This window comes from Heterocephalus glaber, unplaced genomic scaffold (genome assembly GCF_053883595.1).
Source record: "Heterocephalus glaber isolate CG9 unplaced genomic scaffold, H.glaber_assembly_v1.0 deba00001058, whole genome shotgun sequence".
NCBI lineage: Eukaryota > Metazoa > Chordata > Mammalia > Rodentia > Bathyergidae > Heterocephalus > Heterocephalus glaber.
Genome location: NW_028258184.1, coordinates 864,739 through 891,028, shown reverse-complemented (window position 1 = coordinate 891,028; position 26,290 = coordinate 864,739). Strand labels below are relative to the sequence as shown.

General features: G+C 36.0%; 1 long non-coding RNA gene across 1 annotated transcript; it reads right to left on the bottom strand.

Annotated features, from left to right (window-relative positions):
• Window positions 1–4,558: 4,558 nt before the first annotated feature.
• Window positions 4,559–20,239, bottom strand: LOC110347182 (uncharacterized). The gene is made up of 3 exons (XR_002391625.2): window positions 19,842–20,239; window positions 6,258–6,338; window positions 4,559–6,155 (listed from the first exon to the last, which is right to left on the bottom strand). It is a non-coding gene; the product is annotated as an uncharacterized LOC110347182 (long non-coding RNA).
• Window positions 20,240–26,290: the final 6,051 nt, after the last annotated feature.

Genomic DNA, 26,290 nt, shown 5'->3' with positions numbered 1-26,290 from the left:
CCAACTCCTCATGATGAATGTAATCATTATATACTGCAAATATGTACAAAAAATTAAAAATAAAAGAAGGAGAAGGATTCAGGTCAGAGCAGGATATCAGAGATACCCTCTTGCTTGATACAGATCTTGAGGAGAAAAGTAGCAACCACTCCAAAGAAGGTACAAAGTTCTATTTGAAGTATTTTGTCTATACTACTATTAAAAAACAAAAAGCCTGGAACAACTGAAGGAGGGGGATAAAACTCCATGTCATTCAGGGACCATGTGGAAACCACTAAAGACTGAGAAAATGGAAGAAACAAACAAACTAAAACCCTGTGTACAAAGGCAAAGTCAGTATATTAGGGCGGAGTTGCTGCATTTGAGAAAGGCTGGAGACCTGGGAACATAGGATTTGCTGAGAGTAATGCTAAAGCAGGACAAGAGAAAACCTTCTCCATCCCTCACAAACTACTAAGTGAAGTATCATAAGCAAAACCAGTCTATTGCTGAAAGTGAGATCTTTCCAATGAGTGAATTTACAAACAAGTCTAGAATTTATGGAGGTACAGAATCATTGAGACTCTCCTCCCCATCATGTGCACAAGGAAAGTGTAGAGGAACTGCAAGGCAATAATTCCCTGAAACCATTGCAACTACAAAATCCCTCCTCAACTCTTGACTAGATTAACTCAACTTGCTACATTTAGAGCCTCACATAAATAGAGATGTGTCTGTTTCAGGCATGAGCAATATCTATTTCAATTTGTATTATCTTATACATAATGGCTATAATCCAACAAAAAAAAATCACAGAGTGATAATGCAAGAAAAGTAATATGCTGCTGAAATACAGTGGAACTAGTAGAACCAGAATGATAGATTACCAGAATGTCAAGATGATTTGAGAATTTTAAATAACTATGAATAATACATTAAAATCCATATGAATGTCTGAGAGCAGACAAATAAAATTATAAGAACATATTTTAAATTTCATCATATTGATGAAACATAAGAATAAAATTAAAATGCTAAATACAGGAAAAATGGTGAGCTAGTAAAACTGCTCTAGACAAAGCAAAAAGACAGTAAATATGAAAATGATTCAATAGAAATTGGCTAGGCTAAATCAGAAAAAGTGTATCAAAACAGATTATATGGACTATATGGAAGACCTTGAAAACAATATTGATCACTCTAACAAAGAAAAGGGAACAAAAGAAAGGAAAGAAAATACTCTAAGTTAATGGCTGAGAAATTTCCAAAATAAATGAAAGACTTGAAACTGCAGATTGAAGAAATTCATAAATAACCAAGTAGTATAAATAATACAAATATAGAAATTACTAGACAAAGTATATTCAAAGTGATGAAAATTAAGATGAAGAGACAACCTTGAAGGGAGCCAGCATATATTAAGCATAGGAAATATTATATTTACATGTATGTATATACATGAAAAATAGCAGATTTCTGAAGATTTCACATTAGAAATTACTGAAGGTAGAAAATCATAAAATTATGCTTTTAAAATGTCAAAGGTCAAAAAAATCAACCCAGAATACTTTAATGGGATGAATCAGCTTGCAACTACTAAAATAATTACTTTTTTACTACTTCTGAAAATAATTATGAGAAGAATATTGGAGGAAAGGGAAATTAAAATATAAGAAAATAATGTCTCTCTCCTTGAAGGACAAAGCTTACTCTTCTTCAAACACAGATTTACTTAAATTGCAGTGATAATTTTTAAGTCTGTAAAGTAACATATACATTGGAAAACCTGGAAGAAACATTGACTAAGTAAAAGCCTTAACATTCACAGTTTACCATGTAAAAATCAATACTGTTTTCCCAAAATTATCTGCCATTGGAATTCAAGTTTAGATTTTTTTTCTAAAACTTCAGAGGCAAGGTGAAAATTTCTATTTAATACTCTTCCCAGGTTTCTGATAAAAAATTGCAGCTAAAGAAAGTGGAAAGCCAGTATATAACTGTTAACAAACTATTTATGGAGAATTAATGATAAATATAATTATTTTTACCTCCAATTGTTAAACAGATCCATAACTTTGCATCATTTAAAAATCAGTGGGTAGCTCCAACATCCAAGGTTATTGCAGCTTGAATAAGGAAACATCTCAGTGATGAAACTATGTAATGTGTCAAATATTTTGTTGGTTTATTCTATAGAAGAGTTACATTGGCAAGTCTATCTATGTGAAGCAGTATTTATATTTTTTCCTGATCTTTGTATACAAGAAACAAAACACAAACTACCTCAAAAAATGGTATATTTGCACAAAAAAGGACCTCTTACTCACTGCCTGTTCAAGTGATCATATAAAACCACTCTGAGATAGCACAGTATCTGTAATACCAGGAGAAAGTTTAAACCAAGAATGTAATATAAGAAGTGCTGGCCTGAAAATCTAAACTCAGTCTTCTTAGGGTAAATGATTGACATTTGTACTATAATTACTAGAAATGATTGACTGCTCTTGTAACTCTACCAAGTATAGCTTTCACTTTTCTGGGTGGTTGGTTTTGCATAGTTGGAATTAATTAGATGGCTAAATACAAATTATTAATATCCTGGTATGAAAAGCAAGCCCTCTGTTGGTTCTTTTTTTTCCCTTAAATGCTTTTATTGGTACATTTTAGGTATACAATATATTTTCATTTATCATTGGGTGCTTGTACCTGTACATGAGTATCTTTGTTCTTATTTTTTCCCCATTCCCCTGCCCTCCCTTCAGCCCCTCCACCTTTCCCTATTTACAAAGACTTTATTTCCTTTTTTTCCTTTTATCATATTTTTTCCTTTCCCTTCTTCTGACTTCCCCTTTTCTTTGCACCTTTTCTTCCTATTTCACATGATCAAATATTCATTTTAATCCTTATTTACACTTTCAGTTTCTCACACCAGAGAAACTATTCAGTATTTACATGCTTGTCCTATTTATTTCACTTCAGAGTATGGCCTCAGTGTGCATCCATTTAGCTAGTTTCTCATTCTTTATGGCTGACTCTGTAGGTTCTTAATACACAGTAATTTTCAATACAGTAATTGGCAAGCAAAGTAACATTAAAGTAGAGGAATTTTGTAAGATGACATCATATGTATCATTTAACAGTCTGACATTTCCAGACACCATTTTAATTTTAGTTCTAATACCAAATTATAAAACTTCAGGAGCGCTAGTTTACTTAGTGAGACATAAGTAGACATACTATTTTAGCAGGAGTTTGTTTTGGCAGGCTGTGTGAGCAAACTCAGCATCATCTTCTGCACGTAATTTAATCGGCTTGAGAACACCATGGGGAATAAAAGAGAAAAAACTGGAAAGTTAAAATTTGAGTGTGTGCTCCTTTTCAGACATTAAAGGGAAATAATTAGTGTTTAAATATCATTGGGATGAGCTGCTTCTTCATAAAAATGGAGGCCACAGATATGTTGGAGGAAATTAATATAGAAAATAAAATAGCAAATTTAACCCTGAATATCAAATTAGCTAATTATATGCTTTCATTTTTGCTTAGTAGAGAAGGAAAATCAAATTCAAAGGAAATGGAAAATCTTAGTGAATGCCAAAAGGATTTCTCCCTGTTTTATAGTTCTTTGGCATAGTATCTATATGTATTTACACAGATGGGCATTATGAGATTTAATGGTAACTGGAAGTAATTTGATATATAGAAAAGCAATTAAAAGAAAATGAATGACTACTTTAGAAGAAAAAAATTCTACTTCATTCTTAAATGTATTTGAGATCATACCGTATTGTAAATGTTAAAAACAGTGAGATGCAAAGACACAAAAGCAACATTGCACATCTTCTGAAATTCACATTTGAAATAAACTCAGAGTGAAAAAAAAATCCCAAAATTTGATTTGGTGTGACTACTTGTTGATCTCTTGTTGATCAAGGTACATCTTGAAAAAAAAAAAAAAAATATATATATATATATATATATATATATATAAAAGCATTTTTTGATTTGGTTCTGGTGGGTAATCCTTCTACTTGAGGCTGTGAAGGCAGGATCTATGTGACCTTGAGCAGGTGACTGATTATTTTAGAGCTCCATCTCCTCATCTATGAAAGATAATGTGTTAGCTTGCTGCCAGTATAGCACATACATGACATGATCAACTTATAACAAGAAAAAGTTTTCATTTGCTCACAGGTTTGGATGCAAAAAACAAGTTTATGAAAAGAGGTACCTGTCACTATGGCTTCTAAAAGAATGAGGAGAAATGGTATGGATATTTATTTAAAACATACAATACAATGATAATTGGCAGTGTATATTCAGAATAAAAACTAGAGCTAGGGATTTAGATCAGTGGCACCACACCTGCCTTGCAAGCGTAAGGTCCTGAGTTTGATCCCCAGTACTGGAAAAAAAAAAAAAAAAAAAGAAATAGGGGAAGTATGACCCTTTTCCTAAATTTAATAGGAATTAAAATTTTAAATATTTTATAAAGGATCTTGCAATATAAATGATCTAATTCATTTTTCAAGAATTAACTTGTAGTCTGAAAATATATTTTAGGAATTACTCTATTGAATGAGCTAATAAAATTTTAATATCCACGTAACTCCCAAGTGATTCATACTTGAGAACCCACATTTTACTCCTGTCATGTATTCTTCTTCTTGCTTTCATCATTTTTCAAGGGCTGGGTGTCAGGTCTTGGTTATAATTCCTAAAAATCAAGAAATGGAGGGGCAATTAAAAATGAACTATTTCTGAGATGAAAAAGAAATGAGGTCCGACACCTCTCTTTTCCCTGTGTCAGCCGGGTGGGGGCATAATCCAACTGGCAGCTTGTCACACTCCCCCCTTGCCTTCCCTGGTGCCTATTCCAGGGTGGTCTGGGGTGATTAGCTCCAGGAGGCCACCACCTCTGTGGCTGCTGTGGCGGCCACCCTCTGGCCAGGTCCACAGGAGTCACAGCTTGAATGACAGCTGTCCTCCCCAGCTCCAGGAATTGCTGCTCCCTCTTTGAAAGGCAGCTGAGAAACCATGCCTGACAGGGCAAAGATGGAGCAGGGACTAGCCTCATTGTGAATTTCCCCAAAATTGCTAAACCCTAATAGGATATGATGAACATGGCTAATCCTGCTAAAGAATTCTCAAAATTGGTGAAAGTCTCAATTTCAGCCCCACTATCTTCAAGAAGAGGCAACAATTGTCAATCAAGCAGCCTCTGGTCCTAAAGTTCAGAACCGCCAGAGTGCTCCTAAGTGCCCTGCAGCTCTTCCAGGAGGTATTTGCTGAGGCCTCAGCAGGCTTGAAACTCAGACCAATCCCAGATGACTCCGCCCTGCAGCCACTCCTGATGGCTCCTGTTTATCCTTTGCCTCCCCACCCCCATGTCTACAAAGTTCTCAAGCAGGTCTGAGAAATGTACAAAACTGATCATGTGTGGTCTGCTGCCCTTCTGTAGCAGTGCTCCCTCATGGCCCCTGGATTAGTCCAGGAGGGCACCTTCCAGTGTCCACCAGTTTGTGTGGCAACACAATTCCAAATAAAGTCTCATTCCTGTGGTCCTTAAAACTACTCATGATTCTTAGCAGGTAATGTGCACAGAGCAGGTTGCACTGAAAAGAGTTGGTAACACTCCGGGCTGCTAGCCTGGAAGAGTGCTAGAGACCAGCAGCAACGGATGAAGATCGCGATGCAGCAACCAGCCACAGAGACGAGAAGAGACTAGCAGCATCTACTGATGGTAACTGTCACCAGCCAGCACCAACTGGCTGTGGCAACTGGTAGACAACAGGGGAGACTTGAATGGATCTGTGGAGTATCCCAAAGAGGCAGGAGAAGCTGGTGGAAGAAATCCAAAAAGCTGCCAAAGGGGGCCTGGAAACCTCAGCTGCTGAAGAGCTGATAGGACAGCTCGGAGCTGCTGAGATGTGTAACTGTAAGAACCAAAGGCCACTGGAACTAGGAGCTGAGAACAATACTTTACTGATTCATGATTTCCTTCTGAACTGAGCAAAAGAATCCTTATTGGACATATTGATGTTGGCACTTGTTTCTTCATGGAAGAAGTAGAAACACCCACTAAAGAGGACACGATTTAATATCAGGTGACCTGACTTCCAAAAGGGTTCTGTTAGTATCTAATTCCTCAGAGTGACTGGCTGAAACATGTTAGCCTGAAAATAAAAGAAATACAAATAATAACTTTAATAATGAAATTATTTCTCTAAATTTATTAAAGAATAAACAAAATACCTAGAGTATAAAGTTTTTTCTACCTGCCAAAAGGAAGTTCAGTGTGATCTCTGGCATTTCCAAAGAATTGTCTCTTCTAATTCTGGTGAATTGCCCCTGTGGGACTGAAGATGGACATAATTATTCATATGATATGATTCCCACGTTTAACTGGAAGAAACATGCCAAGAGGAAAGTCTGTCGTGGTCAGAAAAGCAGTTCCTTGGTATTCAGCAACAGTGAACACAACAGAGAGGAACAAAAGCCCCAATGATATCCAGTGTATAAGGTCTGGTTGCTGATGTTTTATGGTGATAGTAATCCAGGGCAGGTCATTAGCAAAAACATGTGAGAATGAAATGGAACATAGAAGAATTATGAATTCCAGAGAAAGCTTTGGTGCCATAATATAGAAACAACCAAATTATTTAGGCCAATGTCTCACACTCTACACCACTGAATCTCTAGCTTTATGAAGCATGGTAAAATGATCTGGGAAAATAAGAAAACATTCTTAATTTAGGGAATAGTTTCACTATTTACTTTTTAAACAATAAGGGCAACTCAAAGCTATATAGAATATTAAGCTGACCAATGTCATTTACTTTGGTGTTGCTATAGACCTGAGTTTTTAATTTTTTTTTCAATGATGTAACATAAATTTTAAAAATTTTCTATCATTTATTTGTATTCAGTTATGTACATTTTGGGTTTCCTCTAGCTTAAAAAATTAGATTATTTCTTTACAGGTGCATTATACAAATTCTTCAAACTACAAGCACAGTAAGTAGCTTCAGTAATAAATAGCTGAATTGATTGCCCATTAATTCATACTGATAAAATTATATTTGTATCTACCTACTTAAGTAAATTTGAAGTCATTTGTTCACATTTTAAAGTAAATAATGAATTTTTATCAAAAATATATTTTAAACATAAAGCATATTATTAACTTTTTTGAATGTTTAGGAAAAGCAGAATAGATCTGTGAGTATATTATTAGACATGAATATATTTTATCTCTAAACATAACTAATTTAATTAGTGAAATTTGCTGATATATTTCCAACTACAGAAAATTATTAATAAAATATATTGCTAGTGTTTCATTTTGAAAGTATATGGCAATATTATTTTTAACAACTTCCTTCTTTCTCTCCAGTAGTCAACTTTCTTTTCCATTATTGTGGGAAGCCCCACACTTCAGTCTTTTTTACCTTCATGCACTGACTTAAAACATATAATAACCCGCGCACCTACATCTTTTGTCCACCTCAGTTATTCTTGCATATTTCTGAAAAATTAATTGTCGTAAAGTGTGTATTTTACTGTCATCCTACTGTTAAGAAACTCCCTTGGCTTTCTTACTGAATAAAATCCACACCTATGATGCCAGTTTTCAGAAATTTCCTATAATCTGCCTACAATATAGCCTTACCATAGGGTGTGTTCTACCTACTTCATACACTGCTCATAATCTAAGAATATTTGACTCCATTCTCCACCTGGAATTTCCTTCCATATTTCTGTGTGCCAAAATATTATACAGCTTCAGATATGGGCTAATAGTCCTCCTGTTAAATATTAATAGCATTTTATTGCATCACTCATATTATTTTGTATTTTTTTCAGTTTGGTGAATGTGCTTAATGACCCTGTCTACTTGGAAAACTCCTATCTACCAAGGATTATTTTGGTTTTTCTGCTCAGTATTGTGCCTTCCTCATAGCAGACTCGTTAAATATCAGTTAAAAAATTCAGCTGAGACATGAATATTATTTGAATATTATTTCTCCTTTTGAGTTTTCCAAGCTGCCAAGCTCAAAACTAAATATTAAATATTCTGAAGTTGACATGATTTGTTATTTTACTAAACCAAAATAGAAATCATCCCATTTTGCATTTATTCTCATGTTCAGTGGGATTGTCAAATGCTAAAATCTGATTTTAGTTAGAAGAAATAATCCCCACAATTACTGGTATTGGAAAGAACAAAAGGAAAATAAAACAAAACATATTCATATATTGTTAGAACTATGAAAATCTGCCTTGAATGCTAACCATGAAACAAATCACAGGGAGAATTTTTACCAATGGGAAATGTCACTCATTTGATGGTTATATTTATTGCCTAAAAAACAGTTTTTAAACTTTTTGGAGTTTACCCTTGTTTTATGGTACCCATTCTTCCTAAATGTCCTATCCTCTTAATACTTGATTACTAAAATAGAAGATTAAATGAGTTAAGATCTTATTTGGTTTTGAGAACTTGTTCAAAGAAGTGGAGTATGAGACTTTCATGGCACTTTTATAGGTAATGCTGGGCATCTTGGACTACTGCACAAACAGATTAAGAAATACCAGCCTATATTATCCAACATTACCAGCAAGAACGTTTATTGTCCATTTTATAAATATTTGGTCACAATAAAATATGCTACCTGACACAACTGGATTTTCAGCATCTTTGAGTTGGAATTTATGATGTTGCAAAAAAGTGCTGAGAAAATGTTGGTTCAATTTGCATAATGCATTAAGTTTCCATACATGACATTTTTACATTTCCTATTGGCTACTAAAACATTTGACATTTCTTCATTGTTAAGTCTGAATAATTCAAGTGATAAATCTTTCATCCAATGACAATTACTTTTGATAAGTATCATTTTATTAGTACCAGAATTTATCCTCCATGTTGCTTTATTCTCCAATGGACATTTGCATAATGCTAAACATTTACTCATCAATTGGCCTGTCTGAAAAGATTTAGCTCTTTCATCTGTTTGAAATAATTAGTATCATATTTTAGATTTTTATTTATTTATTTATTTTTTGGTACCGGGGATTGAACTTGGGTCCTTGCACTTGCAAGGCAGGAGGTGGAACCACTGAGCTAAATCCCCAGCCCTAGCATCATATTTTAAAAGAAAAACTTCTATTCTTCATGTATTTGTCTTTATATCCTTACCAACTTTTTAGTAGCTTTTCTGATGCTTTTCTGATACCCCAAATGATACTGAATGTAGTTTTATAAAAGAAATATAGAAATAATAGTTATACCTAAATTTTTCAAGGGTGAAAATGGCTTCTAAAATGTGTTTCATTATTCATTCATATAATTAAGACAAACTGTTCTCTATTATTTTCTAGAATTTGGCAGAGGAAGACTTTGAACTGTGAACTGAAAAGAGCAGAAAGAACTCTGTACAGAGAGAGAGCTTACAGATGTGCCCATGACACCAGTGATAAGTGTGCACAAACGTCCACTGAAACTAACTTGTAGTTGTTCTTTGTGTTCCATGAGCTGTTTTCTGTCAGTGAATTGAAGTTTCCATCAGTGTAATTAATTTTACTTTAAATTACATGTTCAAACTTTCTGGAAATGTTTTAAAATGATTGAGAGTAAAGAGGAAGTACAGAGAATTTCTTGATGGCCTTGGCTGACGTATGTATTCTTGGAGAATCACCTCTCACTTTCCCCCCATGTAGGGTCTACATTTTCATAAAATGAAACAACACAGAAACAAACACAAAATGAGCAAAATATACAGTTTATTACCCAGGAAAGGCCTTTATGGATTAAAAAACTTAATTAGACAAAATAACACATAAATAACACTGAATTTAATATGAAGTTAAATCCACCCACTGGAGTAAACATCCCCGCACAGCTCTGCCAGACTGCTGGCTTTGGCTCCTGTTTTTAAAGACATTTTACCATTAAAAATCACTTCTCATAATTATAAAACAAAGATGAAGCTTTTTATTAAGGACATTTCTTATATTAGGACAGAGGTCAAAGAGTCCACTGTGCAGGACATGGTAAGTCGTTTTGTTGCCCTAGTAAGACATGGTAGTGGCTAGGCTACAGAGGATTTAGACATTTGTTAAACTGGGGAAATTTGAGGTGTCAGAAGTATCCTGGAATGATCCTTTGTGAAGTAAAGACGTTACTGCCTCTTTCACTTTGGGTCATTGAGAAAGGAGCACAGAACTCAGCAAGTTCTTGTGATATGGAAAGCATTTGCTACTTCTGGGGACACTTTTCTTCATTATTTGCTGGGTAAGCCCTAAAGTTGCAATTTCCAATGGGACCCAAAACGATAGAGAAAATTATAGGACACCAAAGATGTTCTAAACCTCATCCTACTACTGAGGCTGTATATATGGAAGATACAATGATATAAGATATGTTTGTGGTAAGGATGGGGAATGGATTCTCTCAGCCAGTAGCAGTATTACAACACAAATTTCTAAGACTGTTGAGAAAAACTGCTTTCTCTCACAGAGCTACTTGATTTTTGAAGAGCAAACTGTAGTTAAATACAATAGACTTTTCTTCTTCTCTTGCTTCTACCATATTTATACAAGTAAAAATTACAACACTGAGTGTAATGTAGGTCTAAATGTGGAGAAAATATTTAAGTCAACCATATTACAAATGGAGAAAAGTAAAGGAACTTAAGGGGATATTAAATTTCTATACATGGTAAATGGCAACAGTAGAATATGATTTTTACTTATGTGTGCATTGTATGATAATTAAAGCAACCACCAGAAAGCCATACAAAAAGATACTCAAAAACAACATATGTCAAAATGAAAATCTAAAAAAATTTCTGATAGCATATAGGAAAATAGGAAGAATACAACAAAGACATGAAAATCAGAAAAAACAGACAAAAAATTTAAAAGACACACTGAAAATATTAATTTTAATGTTAAACATAAAAAACTTAATACACCTATTTCAAGACAGAAATTGATAGAGTGAATTTAAAAATCTGATCCAAACCTATGCTGCCTCAATGAACCTAACTGCAAATTAAACAAAATCAGACAAAAGAAGAATGTTGTGAAATACTGATTATTAGAAAATAGGAGATTTGCATCCAGGAGACTGTGAGGACCTCCCTGGGCACACCCACCAGGCACCAGCTTGGCCCTTTGGTTAGAACAATGGAGGGTGGCTGCGCCCTGCTCCATCTGGCTCACCTGACCCACTTGCATCGGGGAGACTGTGAGGACCACCCCCTGGCATGCCCACCAGCCACCAGCTTAGCTCCCCTGCAATAACAGGCCCTGCCCCCTGCCCGCCCCGACTCTTGGCTGTACAGCTCCCTGGTTCCACACTACAGAGGCACAGGGAGACATAAAGGCCATTGTCCTGAGCTGCAGAAGTGAACAACAGAGAGAGGGCCTCTCTCAGGGTCCCTGATTGAAACTGAAGCCCACTGGAAAATCTCTGCAATAAAGGCACACCAGACCACTGTACTTGGTAAGTTGGAGGGATCATCACCTCCCACTTGAACCTGGACTATCTTCAGGGGAAAGGAAGCTGGAATCTGTAATAGAACCTTGCAGGGTTCAACCCTGCAGGAGAACAGGGAGCTCAACTTGGGACTTGCAGGCAGAAATCTGCCTGAATCTCACAGGTCTGCGACTGGCTTATTGTGACTCACTGACTTATAACTGAACACTGCTGCCCATGTTGTTTATTGTGACAGCAGAGCTATACCCTGAAGGAGACCTTTCATTTTTATTTTTTATTTGTTATTTTCAGAATTACTACTTTTTTTGCTCTTATTTTTATTTTCTTCTCTTTTTCTACTCTTTTAAAATTTTAATTCTTTTTTCTTTTACTCTTTTCTTTCTTTCTTTCTTTCTCTCTCCCTTGTTCCCTTGCTGTCACACATTGTTCTTCATCTCCCTTTGTGTTCTTGTTCTGGCCCTAATTCGTATTTCCTCTTTATTTTTCTTTTCTTCTCTCTCCTTCTTCACCTGTGCCCTCTAGCTTCACTGCTAACCTTCCCCTATCCTTCTATCTACCTATATCTCCCACCCTAACTCCTTCTGACTCCCCATCCCAAAGGGTAAAATTGCTATATTGAAGAGTTTGTTCACTATAAACATATGTTGTATTGGTCCTTGATCTGGATTTAATTCACACAGTTAAAGGTGATAGGTTAATAACCACAACAAATTATCATTTTCTAAAAGGTACTTGATACTATTGTGTTGCTGATTGTATCACTTGGGCTAAGGTGCTGTGATTGATCTAATCAGTTGACCTTCCAGTTATAATGAAAATGAGATAACCTCAGAGCCATTAGAGGCTCAAAACTTAAAGAACAGCTATACCTGGAAGACACCTCTGAGAAGCAATCATTCCATAAGGGTTCTAAATACATCAATGAAGATACTCACAATAAGCAACTTCAAACTATCAACCCAGGAACTAAACCAAGGACAGTACCAAAAACAAAAGTGAGAAGACATTTAAGCAAGTCACAAACTCTGACTTCCACCCCACAAAAGGCAAATTCTGACAGAAACGAGGTGGAAAGTATGACAATCCACCACCTGGACACCCTGAACTGATAGCACAGGAAGTAACAAAACAGATGAATGAGGCTCTAGAAAAATTCAAAATAGAATTAATCTCCCAGAAATAATCTCCCAGATAACTACAGAGATCATGAGCAGAGTGAAAGACATGATTAGAGGCTCTAGAACAGAAAGAGATAAAAAAAAAATGAGCCCAGAAACATGCTGGAAGCCATGAATGCCCAGGATAAGAAAGAAATGAAAACCATGATCACCCAACACAAGAAAGAAATGGAATCCATGAAACAGATTCAAACACATATTCAGGAGATTAAAAACTCATTGAAAGCATGCAGAGCAGATTAAGGGAATATGAAGATAGAATATCAGCTATAGAAGACAGGATTGCAGTGAAGGACCATGAAAACAGAGAATTCTTAAAAATAGTAAGGGACCTTGACAAATCAATCGAGCAGCTGCTAGATGATGCAAAGAAGAAAAACATAAGACTGATAGGAGTCCACAAAAGAACAGGAAAAAATACAAATGATATAAAAAAACTGTTCACAGAAGTAATAGTAGAAAACTTCCCAGACAGAGGTGGAGAATTGGACATACAGATAAGTGAGGCATGTAGAACTCCAACTATCCATGATCAAAAAAAATCTATGCCTAGACCTATAATGGTCAAGATCCCAGAAAGCCAACAGAAAAACAAAATCCTACAGGCAGTTACAGAAAAGAGACAAATTATCTACAAAGGAAAGCCCATCAGAATCATGGCAGATTTCTCAACACAAACCCTCAAATCCAGGAGAGCCTAGAGTGAAGTATTTCAAGCCCTAAAAGAAAATAACTTCCAACCTAGACTGTTGTATCCTGAAAAATTATCTTTCAAAATCGATGGGGAAATTAAATATTTCCACAACAAAGAACACCTGAGAAATTTCATGAACACCAAACCAGCACTCCAAACAATTCTAAGCAATATCCTAGTAAAAGACAATGAAGGTCACAACTCCATGAGGCCCAATGGAGGGAAGCCACCAGGCAAGGTAAGACACTAAAGAAAAAGGGGGAAAAAATAAGAAATAAAAGAGCCAACAATAGCAAAATATCATGACAAGGATGAGTCAATATCTATCAATTATAACTATCAATGTTAATGGCCTCAATTCACCAATCAAAAGAAACAGACTGACAGAATAGATTAAGAAGCAAAACCCAACAATATGCTGTATACAACATATATGCTGTATACACTGAACTCAAAAAGAAATATATAGACTGAAAGTAAAAGGATGGAAAACAGTTCTCCACCCCACAGGAACCCTGAAAAAAGCAGGGGTAGCAATTTTATTTGCAGACAAAATAGATTTCAAACAAAAACTAATTAAGAGAGACAAAGATGGTCACTACATCCTTGTGAAGGGAACAGTCCAAGAGGAAGAGATGACAATCATAAACATACATGCACCAAATACGAATGCCCTCAACTATACAAAGCAAGTATTAATGGACATAAAAAACCAAATAAGCACTAATACAATTGTAGTGGGGGACCTCAATACCCCATTATAACAAACAGACAGATCATCTAGACAAAAAAATTAACAACGAAATTCTAGAACTGAACCAAGCTATTGAAAAATGGACTTAATAGATGTTTACAGAGTGTTCCACCCCAAAAAATCAGAATACACATTCTTTTTGGCTCCACATGCATTATTCTCCAAAATAGACCACATGCTAGCTCACAGGACATGTTTAAGTAAATGTAAAAGAATTGAAGTTACCCCATGTATATTATCAGACTATAGTGCAATAAAATTGGAGATCAATGACATAAGAAACCACAAAACTCACACAAACACATGGAAATTAAACAACACCCTCCTGAAAAACCAATGGGTCACAGAGGAAATTAAAGAAGAAATTAGACAATTTCTACAAGTAAATGATAATGCCAGTACAACATACAGGAATCTATGGGACACAATGAAAGCAGTTCTACACAGGAAATTCATAGCAGTCAACACCCATATGAGGAAAACAGAGAGAACTCAAATAAATAACTTAATGCAGAACCTAAAGCTCCTAGAAAAAGAAGAGCATAGCAAACCCAAAGCTTGTACAAGAGAGGAAATTATAAAGATCAGAGCAGTAATCAATGCAATGGAGACTAAGAGAAATGATACAAAAAATCAATGAATCAAAGAGTTGGTTTTTCAAAAGAATAAATTAAATCGATAAACCTGTAGCCAACCTTAACAAAAAAAGGAAACAAAAGGTTCAAATCCATGCAATTAAGAATAAAAAAGGTGAAGCCACAACAGACCCAGCAGAAATCCAAAGCATCATCAATACCTACTTCGAGAAACTGTACTCTAATAAAATGGAAAACACAGAAGAAATGGACAGATTCCTAGATACATATGAATTGCTAAAGTTAAAGGAAGAAGATATAGAAATTCTAAACACCCCAATTACTATGAGTGAAATTGAAAATGTAATAAAAAATTTACCAACAAAAAAACCCCAGGTCCTGATGGCTTCACTCCTGAATTCTATAAGACATTTAAAGAAGAATTATCACCAGTATTCTTTAAACTCATCAAGGAAATTGAAAGGGAAGCAAGGCTTCCAAATTCATTCCTGGAAGCAAGTATTACTTTGATTCCAAAACCAGGGAAAGACCCAACACAAAAAGAGAACTATAGGCCAGTCTCCCTAATGAATATAGATGCAAAAATCCTCAACAAGATACTGGCAAACAGAATACAAAGGCTCATCAAGGAGATCATACACCCTGACCAAGTAAGATTTATCCCAGGGATGCAAGGATGGTTCAACATTCATAAATCAATAAATGTAATACACTATATTAACAGAGTCAAGGACAAAAACCACATGATCATCTCAATAGATGCAGAAAAGGCATTTGACAAAATCCAACACCCATTCATGATAAAAACCTTACAGAAAATTGGAATAGAAAGTCTTTATCTCAACTTGATTAAGGCTATCTATGAAAAAACAAAAGCCAACATCATACTAAATGGTCAAAAACTGAAACTTTCACGCTAAAATCAGGAACAAGACAAGGATGCCCGCTATCACCACTCTTGTTCAATATTGTTGTGGAAAAATTAGCCACAGCAATTAGAAAAGAGAAAGAAATAAAAGGAATAAAGATAGGAAAGGAAGAAGTTAAACTGTCATTATTTGCTGATAATATGAATCTTTACATAGAAGACCCAAAATACTCTGCCAAAAGACTTCTAGATTTAATTGACAGATTCAGTAGAGTAGTTGCATATAAGGTCAACACTCAAAAAACAATAGCCTTTTTATGTACAAATAATAGACTCACAGAGAGAAATTAGGGAAACAATTCCTTCTACAATAGCATTCAAAAAAATGAAATATCTAGGAGTCAATCTAACAAAGGAAGAAAAAGAACTCTACACTGAAAACTATAGCACTCTGAAAAAGGAAATCGAGGAAGATATAAGAAAATGGAAAGACATCCCTTGTTCCTGGGTAGGAAGAACCAATATAGTGAAAATGGCCATTCTCGCAAAACTACTATACAGATTTAATGCAATGCCGACTGAAATTCCAACAATATATTTCACAGAATTAGAGAAAAAAAAAATCCAAAAATTCATTTGGAACCAGAAGAGACCAATAACAAAAGAAATTCTAGGCAAAAGAGTCATGGCTGGGGAATTACAATACCCAACTTGAAGCTATAATACAAAGCTACTGTGATAAAAACAGCATGGTACTGGCAAACAAACAGACCAGAGGATCAGTGGAATAGATTAGAAGATACCGAAACAACTACAGATATACTCAGCCACCTCATCTTTCACAAAGGAGCCAGGCAACCTCATTGGAGGAAAGATGGCCTGTTTAATAAAAGGTGTTGGAAAAACTGGATTTCAACCTGCCAAAGATTAAAACTAGACCCATACCTATCACTATGCTGTAAACTAAGATCAAAGTGGATTAAATTTCTAAATATTAAGATAGAAACACTAAGCTTGCTGGAAGATAAATTAGGTAGAACTCTTGAAGACATTGGCATAGGAAAAGACTTTATGAACAAAACCTCAGTAGTACGGGAACTAGCACAAAGAATCAATAACTGGGGTCTCATCTTATTAAAAAGCTTCTGCACTGCAAGAGAAACCACCAACAGAGCTAAGAGACAACCTACAATGTGAGAAAATAATTTCAGTGGCTGTACCTCAAAGGACTACTATCTAGAATATACAAGAACGAAAGAAAACCAGACCCCCCAAATTCAAAGACCCAATTCAAAAGTGGGCAGCTGAAATGACCAGACATTTCTCAGACCAAGAAGTAAAAGCAGCAAATAAATATATGAAAAAATGTTTAACATCACTGGTCATTCAAGAGATGCAGATGAAAACAATGCCTAGATTTCACCCCACTCCAGAAAGAATGGCTGTGATAAAGAAATCATCCAATAACAAATGCTGGTGGGGGTGTGGGGAAAAAGGAACCCTTCTCCATTGTTGGTGGGAGTGCAGACTGGTAAAACCACTGTGGAAATCAGTATGGAGATACCTCAAAGAACTAGGCTTAAAGGTCCCATTTGACCCAGCTATCCCTCTGCTGGGTATCTTCCCAAAGGAATCAAAGGAATCATACCACAGTGATATATGTGCACCCATGTTTATAGCGACACAGTTTGTAATAGCTAAAGCTTGGAAACAGCCCAAGTACCCATCAACTGGAGATTGGATAAAGAAGAAGTGGGTTTTTTTGTTTTGGTTTTTTTAATAAAATGGTGTACTATTCAGCCATAAAGAATGACAAACTAGAGACAATTATAGCTAAATGCATGCATATTGAAGCCATCTTCTTAAGTGAAATATATAGGACTCAACATGTGTAAATACCAAATAGTTTCTCCAGTGTGAGAAACTGAAAGTGTAATTAAGGATTGAAGTGATTAAAACAATTAATTGATAATTTGAAATATGAAGAAAAAGTTCAAAGGGGTAAAGGTGGCAGGAAGGGAAGGGGAGAGATCAGAGTTACAGGCTGGAATCTGGAAAGAATCCATATATAGACTGTGTTTAAAACTATGGGAAGAGATGTAGATAGAGACTAGGCTGGAGCTCACCAGTGGGTTGGGAAGGAAGAGTCACTGAGATCAAAGGAGAGGAGGGTGTGTTTCCAGAAGAAGCACATACAACTATGTATAGTACACAGTACTCGACAGTGTGATAAATGACTGTTAGTGTTCTAGGTACTTACCATAACATGCTGAGCTTTTCATCCTTTAGAGGATAATCCTACTTACATAGTTTACTGTAAAACAGTGTGCTGCTATGCCAGTGGTAGCTTCATGTATCTCATGTTTAACTGCATATGTGGATAATATCAAGCGGCCATCACAGATGATTGATGTATACCTTCTCAGTTTACACTTAGAAGTTGGCACTCTGTGTGGTACTTTGCGATACACACAGATTAAATTGCCTAATAACATATGTCTCAGATTATATTTTCATCACGTGTCACATGACTGTATTGAAATTTAAATTTAAAAAAATTTGGCCTATGTGGAGTCTACTACTTAATTAGAATTTTTTCTCCAGACCACCATTTGTTCAATATTAGTTTTGAAAATCTTTCTAAAACAAATCACATCTTCTGATGTCTTGTTAATGCTTGAGATGTTTTTTTAAATTATGTGGAAAAATGTTTAAGTAGTCTTCAGTTTTGCTTTGGTTGAGTTCTATTATATTTGAATATTATTATAGGTTTTTTCCCTTGCATTGCTTTTTTTTGAATAATTTTAAATTTTATATATGTGTGTGTTTAGTGAATGATAACAGCTATACATTTTAAATTTACAAAATAGGAAGCGTTATGTTAATATTATATAGAGCAGAATTCAAAGTAAAAAGTTACTAAAGATTGAGGAACATTATATAATAATAACACGGTTCTGAAAAGCAGAAGGAGAAAGAAGAGGAGGAGGTTAGGGTGATGTGAACTGGCTCCACCATTTTTGGCTCTGAGGATGAAGAAAAGGGGTCAGGAGCCATGGAATGTGGGCATCTCCAGTGGCTGGGAAAGGCAAGGAGATAAAGTCTCCTCCACAGCACTTCTAGTAAGTGACAATCAGGCCAATCAGTATCAGCCAAAGGGTAAAAGCAGTACCAACTTTAAAATTTCCTTGAGGGTGGCCATAAAAGACAACACATATTCAGAAGGTCAGTTTATGGCCATTGTTTTCACTAGAATCTAAAAATCATTTTAGAATTGGTGTGCCATTTGTGATTTTAAATAGCAATAAATCTCAACTTTAAAAAAGTAACTTGAATAGCAGTTCCGGAAAAAGAAACAGCTCTTGGAAGTTGTAAGCAATGAATGATTATGGTTTCCCTGCTTTGGTTTAAAATTAAAAAAAACAAAAAAAAAAACAACCTAAATTATGAAGGGATTGTAGAGTTATAAAATGTTCTGATTTTTGCCATAAAAACTACTTCAGCTATATTTAAAATACCGAAAACCAAATTATTTCTAAAGCAGGTTTGGCTCCTTGCATGGCTGTTACATGCCCTTGGGCCTCCCCAAAAAAGGAACTGATTATCTTGTGAGGAGATTTTTCTCTAATCATCTGAAGGCCTCTGAAGTCACAGGATACTCAATTTTCTTAGGAGGATGGCACACTGTGGCTTCGTCAAAGGGATGAATGGGGCAATGAAGAAAGAAATTACAACTTTGTAATCTTTTTGCTGCTATTATAGTTTTAATGAAACACTTCTAGACAAGGTACTAACTTGGTCACACATTAAGTTAACACAAGCTTTTTTTCGGTTCTTATACAATTTAGAAATCTCTAAAATATATCACTTTTAATAATATTTTTTAATATGCTTATGAGCATTAATAATATAATTTAAAAAATATTTGGCCATTAGATATTCAAATCCAAATTTATTTCTTTAAATATTTCGGGAACACATGTCTTAGTGTGAATGGATAATGAAATAGAATCTTTCTTGGACTGACCTTAGTCTGCATTATATTTCAAATGTTCTTTCCTTGCTAGCTTTTTGTCTTAAATTTCCTTTTATGCCTGACAAATTAGGCAGTATTCAAATTTTACTAACGAATTTAATACTTGCACACTGAGTTAGGAAAAAGCAAAGATTAGAAGATTTTATTTTAAAAGGAAGACAAGAAAACTTCAAAATGGTGGACTAGCAGGACCTCGGAGCCACAGTCCTCCAAAACCAACAGATACGCACCTCTGGAAGGAGACCGAAATTCAGGAGATCACAGCCCGAGAGTGGACGTATCCAGGTGAAATCCAGAGAGACTAGCTATTAGAAAGAAAAATGAATCAGTTGAAACTTGTTATAACTTTAAGGCATAGATGCTACCACCTGACAGGAGCAGCTGGTTATCAGCCCTTTTGAGACCTAGAAAGAGGCAAGTGTGACACAGTAGAGTCACAAGATTGGCAGAGAAACTACCTGCCCCGTTGCCCTGGGGATGGCCCAATAAGCAAGGAGTCCTTTTCTGCCAGTGGCCACCACGACACTGATGAAAAGCAGACAGGTGGCGAGGCATAGACGTAAAATGAAGCAGTGATTTACGGCGCGTGCTGATTTACGACGAGGCATTGTTTTAAAATGCAGTGGAAAAACCTGGAGAAGAGGGGACACGGAAGGGTTGGCGCAGAGCACAGTGCTCGTAAGGCATGGAATGAGCAGAAGAAGACGGCCGCAGGAACCAGTGTGGACGGAAGGGGACTGAGATAGGGGAAGCCGCTCCAGAGCACAGCGGGCTGGTGCCAGACTGCCCCGCTGTGCCCAGCCCACCTCCACCCACTCGAAGGCGCCTGGTCGCCTGGTCAGAGGACAGAGGCCAGGCTTCCATCCGGGCACACGTAGGGGAGCTGCCCGAAATCCAGCAACGCTCTGCCGCCTGTGGGCATGAGAGGCAGTTTGGGTGGTCCGTCGGCATTCTCCAGCCCCTTTAGCCTTTGGTAGACAGGAGCACAGGTGGATTGCAGGGAACCAGCTGGAGCGTGGTGGGCACACCCAGCTCCCAGCCAGCACCACAGGCCGCGGCTCGGCCTCCCCGCCGTGCAGGGTCCCTTCGTATGGAACACAGGAAAAGAGTGGCCTGGTCCAGTTCTGACTGTAGTGTGCGAGAGGACTGTTTGTTTTCGTGGGCTTTTGTTTTTTCTTTTCTTTATCTGGTGTTGCTTTTTGAAAGTCGGGGTGAGGGTGTTTGTGAGACATTGAGAGGAAGGCATCCGATTATTGCTCTGACCTCCATAGTCATTACCAAGTCCAGGTAACGTTCTTCCTTCCACACCGAGGTACCCTGAGCCCTCCATCACGTTACATTTAAACTCCCTTTCCCCCGCTTTGACTTACACGCCCCTCACACCCTCTTAAATCTCCCCTTCCTCCCTCTTTTTTTGTTACACAAATATCAACGCAGTGTATTATTTATTTATTTTTATTTGCTCTTTCTTCTGATACTGCTTTTTATAAGAGCTGGGATGGTGGCTTTGTGCTAGTAAAGTAGGACCATGAGTTACTGCTTTTTTGAAATTTTTATTTTTATTAGTACATATTTGCAGTATGTAATGAATACATTCATTGTGGGGTGTGGGTATTTATACATAACACATCTTAATTGTTTTTCTCCCCTTCTCCCATTCCTCCCCTCTCCCTCCATGTCTTGTTCTCCTTACCTTTTTAAAAATATCTCTCTATTTCTTATCATCGTTTATTTTGTTCTTTATATTTTTGGTATCATATAAGAGAAATCATGCAATATTTAAACACGTGTGTCTTATTTATTTCACATTACATAGTCTCAAAATGCATCCATTTTCTTTCTTTTCTTTTTTTTTGGTACCAGGGATCAAACTCCGGACCTTGCTCTTGCGAGGCAGACGGCGGCACCACTGAGCTAAATCCCTGGCCCTGCACCCATTTTCTTACAAATAACTTGTTTATTCTTCCTTATATAAGGTAGAGTAATATTCCATTGTGTATAAGCACCACATTTTCTTTATTCTTTCATCTGTTGATGGACATATGGGCCACTTCCAAGATTTAGCTATTATGAGTTGTGCTGCTATAGACATGGGTATGCTTATATCCCTGTAATACGATGTCTTTAACGCTTTAGGGAACATACCTGGAAGGGGAACAGCTGGGAAAAAAATGGAATGTTTATTTTTAGTTTTTTGAGGAAATTCTACTGATTTCCATAGTGTACTAGTTCACACTACCAACAGCAATGAAGAAGGGTTTCTTTTGGCTCACAGCCTTGCCAGCATTTGTTATTATTTGATTTGATGATAATAGCCATTCTTTCTGGAGTAAAGTAAAATCCCATTGTTGTAAATTGTATTTTTCTAATGGCCAGAGATGTTGAACATTTTCTCATGTATTTATTGGCCATTTGTACTTCTTCTAAGAGGTGTCTAGTCATTTCAGTTGCCCATGTTTTGATTAGGTCTTTTATTTTGGGGTGTCTAATTTTTTGGAATTCTTTATATATCTTAAATATCAGTTCTCTTTCCAAGGAGTAGCTGGCAAAAATCTTTTCCCATTCTGTGGGTTACCTCTTCACTCTGTTGGTTGTTTCCTTTGCTATATAGAAGCTTTTTAATTTGATATGATGAGTTATTTCTTTTATCTGAAGGGTTCCTTACCAAGTCATGTTAGGTTCTCCCATGACAAGTGTTGTTTCATAGGGATAGCTAGATTAGTTTTTCATTTTGGTCATAAATTAGACTCAACCTCCCTGCCCTCCACCACTTCCCCTACTATAATTAGTTCTGTTCACAATCCTCTCAAATCCCCCTTGCTCTCCACAATTTTATGTGACACAAATACTATCAGCACAATGTATATTTCTCATTTTTCTTTTCTGCTTTCTTGGAATATATATGTGAGGTGTATGTATATGTGCAATGGTGAGTAAGGGTTAATTACTGCTTTAGTTCATGTATTGTCTTATATTAACATGTCAAGTTAACTTTCACCAAGAGTAGTATATGGAGGCTTTGAACATAAGGTTGCTACCAGCCTATTAATTTGTCTGTCTTTCTAGGTTATTGAAAATATGTGAAAAATTTTAACAAGTTTTAAATTATATTTTGATATATGGTTGGTTCTGTAGAGGCTAATAGTTATCTTTTCTTCCAAACATAGTAATTAGGACTGTTCCTAATATGATCCATAAGTTGAATATGTGCATGAACAACACCAAAGCATATCCAAACCCAAGGCCACATCACAGGGAGATACCCAGTAACTAAGATATTGCCACAATAGTGGCCGAGCTTTCTGCACTAACTGATCTACAGCCCCCAACACAAATACAGTAGAAATATGAGAAAATAAGACAAAAGGATTTCTATGAAAAATCTTAACTCCTGAAAAAAATGCTTCTCTCATATGCACTGAAGGGGAGGAATTTTCACACAAAGAACTCCAATAGAAAATCTTAAAAATGTTCAAAGAGATCAAAGAAGAGATAAATACATGCATGAAGCAATTACTAAGACATTCAGTGAGCTCAAAGAAGATAAATGAGATTAAAGAAGGTACCAAAAAACAACTGAATATGGATGACAATGCATTATATAAACCACTTTAGTAAAGAATTAGAGTATGAAAAGAAATCATGCAGAAATCTTGGAAATAAAAATACAATTGAAATGTATGGCAGTACATATGACCAATTGAAGGAGAGAACATCAGGACTTGAAAACAAGACTGATGTGTTAGACCGTCTTGTCAGTGATGCTACAGCATGAAAGGTTGGTCCAAGAGCTCCTGAATGACTAAAAGAACAAATTAAAAATTACAGAATTTAAGGAAAGATTAGTGAAGAAAACTAAAGGTATATAAAAACTATTCATCAAAATCATTGCAAAAACTTCTAAATCTATCCATGAAATGGATGCTTGGGTTAAAAAAGGCAGGAAGTACTGTAACCATGGATTCAAGTTGAGCTACAGAGCTATAGTAATAAAAACAAGATGGTTCTGGATTAAAAAATAGAGCCTCATGTAGGTTTAACCATGTGGTCAATGACAAAGAATCTAAAAAGAAATGCTGGAGAAAAGATATCTTTAACAAATGGTACTGTGAAAACCGGTTATCCTTGTGCAGAAGAATGAATCTAAACTCAGTTATCTCACCTTGTGCTAAAATCAAGTCAGAATGGATCAGACACCTAGATACAAATCAGAAATATTGACTCTGATGGAAAATAAAATAGAGAAAATAGCAGAGGCATGCACATAGGCAAGGACTTCCTGACCTGAACTCCAGTTGCACAAACAAGAAATTATACCAAGAATCAGCAAATGAAATTATATTAAATTTAAAAAAAATTATATTAAATTAAAGTTTTTCTGCATAGAAAAGAAAATAACTGAGTGAAAAGACAACCTGCAGAATGGGAAAAATATTTTACCAGCTCCTTTTCTGATAGTGGGCTAAAAAAAAAAACACAAAAAAATCAAAACAAAAAAACCCCTAGTTTCTAAAAAAACACAACCCAATCAAAGAATGGGCAAATGAAATAAGTAGACAATTGTCAAAAGTATATATAGGAATAAATATATGAAAAACTATTCAGTATTGTTGGCCAATAAGGACATGCAAATGGAATGAAACAAGAAGTTTCCATCTTATTCCAGTAAGAATGGGTATCATTAATGACATAAAAAAACAACAAATGGTCATAAGGATGTGGGGAAAAGGGAACCCTTCTACATTATTGGTAGGGATTTAAACTAGTACAACCATTATGGAAATTACTATGGAGATTCTTCAAAAAACACAAAGTAGAAATTCCATTTGAACCAGCTTTACTTCTGGATAGCTTCCCAAAACAGCTAGACATCCTAGTACATTGATATATGCCTATCCATGCCCAAAACAGCTAAATCATGGAAACAGCCTAGGTGTTCAACAACAGATGAATGAATAAACAAAATGTGGTATGTATAAACAATGAATTATTCTTCAGCTACAGAGACGCTAAATTTGAGTCATTTGTAGGAAAATGGATAGATCTCAAATGAATCAGACATAGAATCTTAAATATAGAATGGTTTCTTTTATGTGAGAAACATACAATATAAATAATTTAAAGAGTAAAATGATAGATGACAGGGAGAAGTAGACATTTTAGAGGTAAGGAAGGGGATCAGGGGAGGGAGGGAGAAGGAAGAATAGGAAAGGGGAGAGAGCAAATGAAAAGTGATCAAGATATGCTATATAGGTACCAAGTCTGCCAAATGAATATAATTATTATGCATCACAAAGACCAGTGAAAAATTTAAAATTTAAAATGGAAAAATATAAATGGAAAACAAATTTCCACTGAGAAATGTATGAAATTTTGATTCTTCGTAGTCTATGTTCACATATCTTTAATACTCCATTCCATTTGACTGGGAACATAAAGTAGCTATTTAAAAAATAATTTATGGAGATTTCACAGTGAGCAAAAGTTGTGTATTTGAAGATACCTAGGATATGGATCAGAAGATCTGGATTCCAGTCCTCTTTGCTTGCATTTAACTGCACAACTTTAGATAATGATAACCATTACTGGAAAGCCCTGAAATGTTACTGGAAACCTCTGCAGTAGGCTCCAGTCTGTACTCAGTATATGATGCAAGCCTGAGGAAAAAATAACTAAAAGACAGAACTAAGACACAAAGCAGGAGCCAGGACAGCCAATGCTACTTTAGCAAAAGGCACTGGTCTGTCCAAGCCACTCATTTTTATTAGTAATCAGTTGGGGTAAAGGCAAGCTATGTGCAAGGGCAGAAGTACATGCAAAGATGTGCAGTCATGTGGTTTCTATGGAAATTAATGCAAGCAAAGCTCATGAAGGGCAAGGCAAAGCATTCTCAAATGAGGAACAGAACAGACAAAATATATAGTTGTTATTAGAACATTATCCTTCTAGTAAGAAGGTTTTAATTGTAGGAATGGAATTTGGTTGCAAGTTACTCTAACCTCGGTGGCACACAGGCTTTGGCCAGACTGGCTTCTCAAAAAAAGCCAATTGTGGAGTTAACTCTTCACAGCCTGCATTGCTTACAGCCTACTTTGGGCATACCCAATACTGCAGTCTCCTGAAAACTATCTAACATAGTTTTGTTTTCTATAAAAGGTTAATAACTACTAAATTAACAGTTAAGACTCTTGTAGATATATGCTGCCATTTAAATATTGTTTTTGTTCCTTAAGCACGCACTATTATTAAAAGCTTAGTCTGCAGGATGGTGCCACTGGGAGATGGTAGAGTCTGGACAGTAAGTTTTGAGGGGGGTTCTAAGGCCACTGCTCCTGGAATGTGGTGAGGCAGACACCTTGAGTTTTCCTGAGGGGATGGTTATAAAAGGAGCCAGCCCTGCCCCACTGTGCCTATCTCTCTGATCCTATTCAAGACGTCATTAATTCACCACTTGCTGCTATGTGCACCATTGCCATGATGTGTGACCACCTGCCACCCTATCACAGACCAAAACAATAACTGCCTGATCAGGGTGGACTTTGAACATTTAAAACTGTGACTAAATGTACCTTTTCTCTTTATAAGTTAGCTGCCTCAGCTCTTCCATTGTAGTAATACAATGCTGACTAATACAGTATCACATCTTTCTCATTTCTTATATCCTAGAATAAAGCTCATT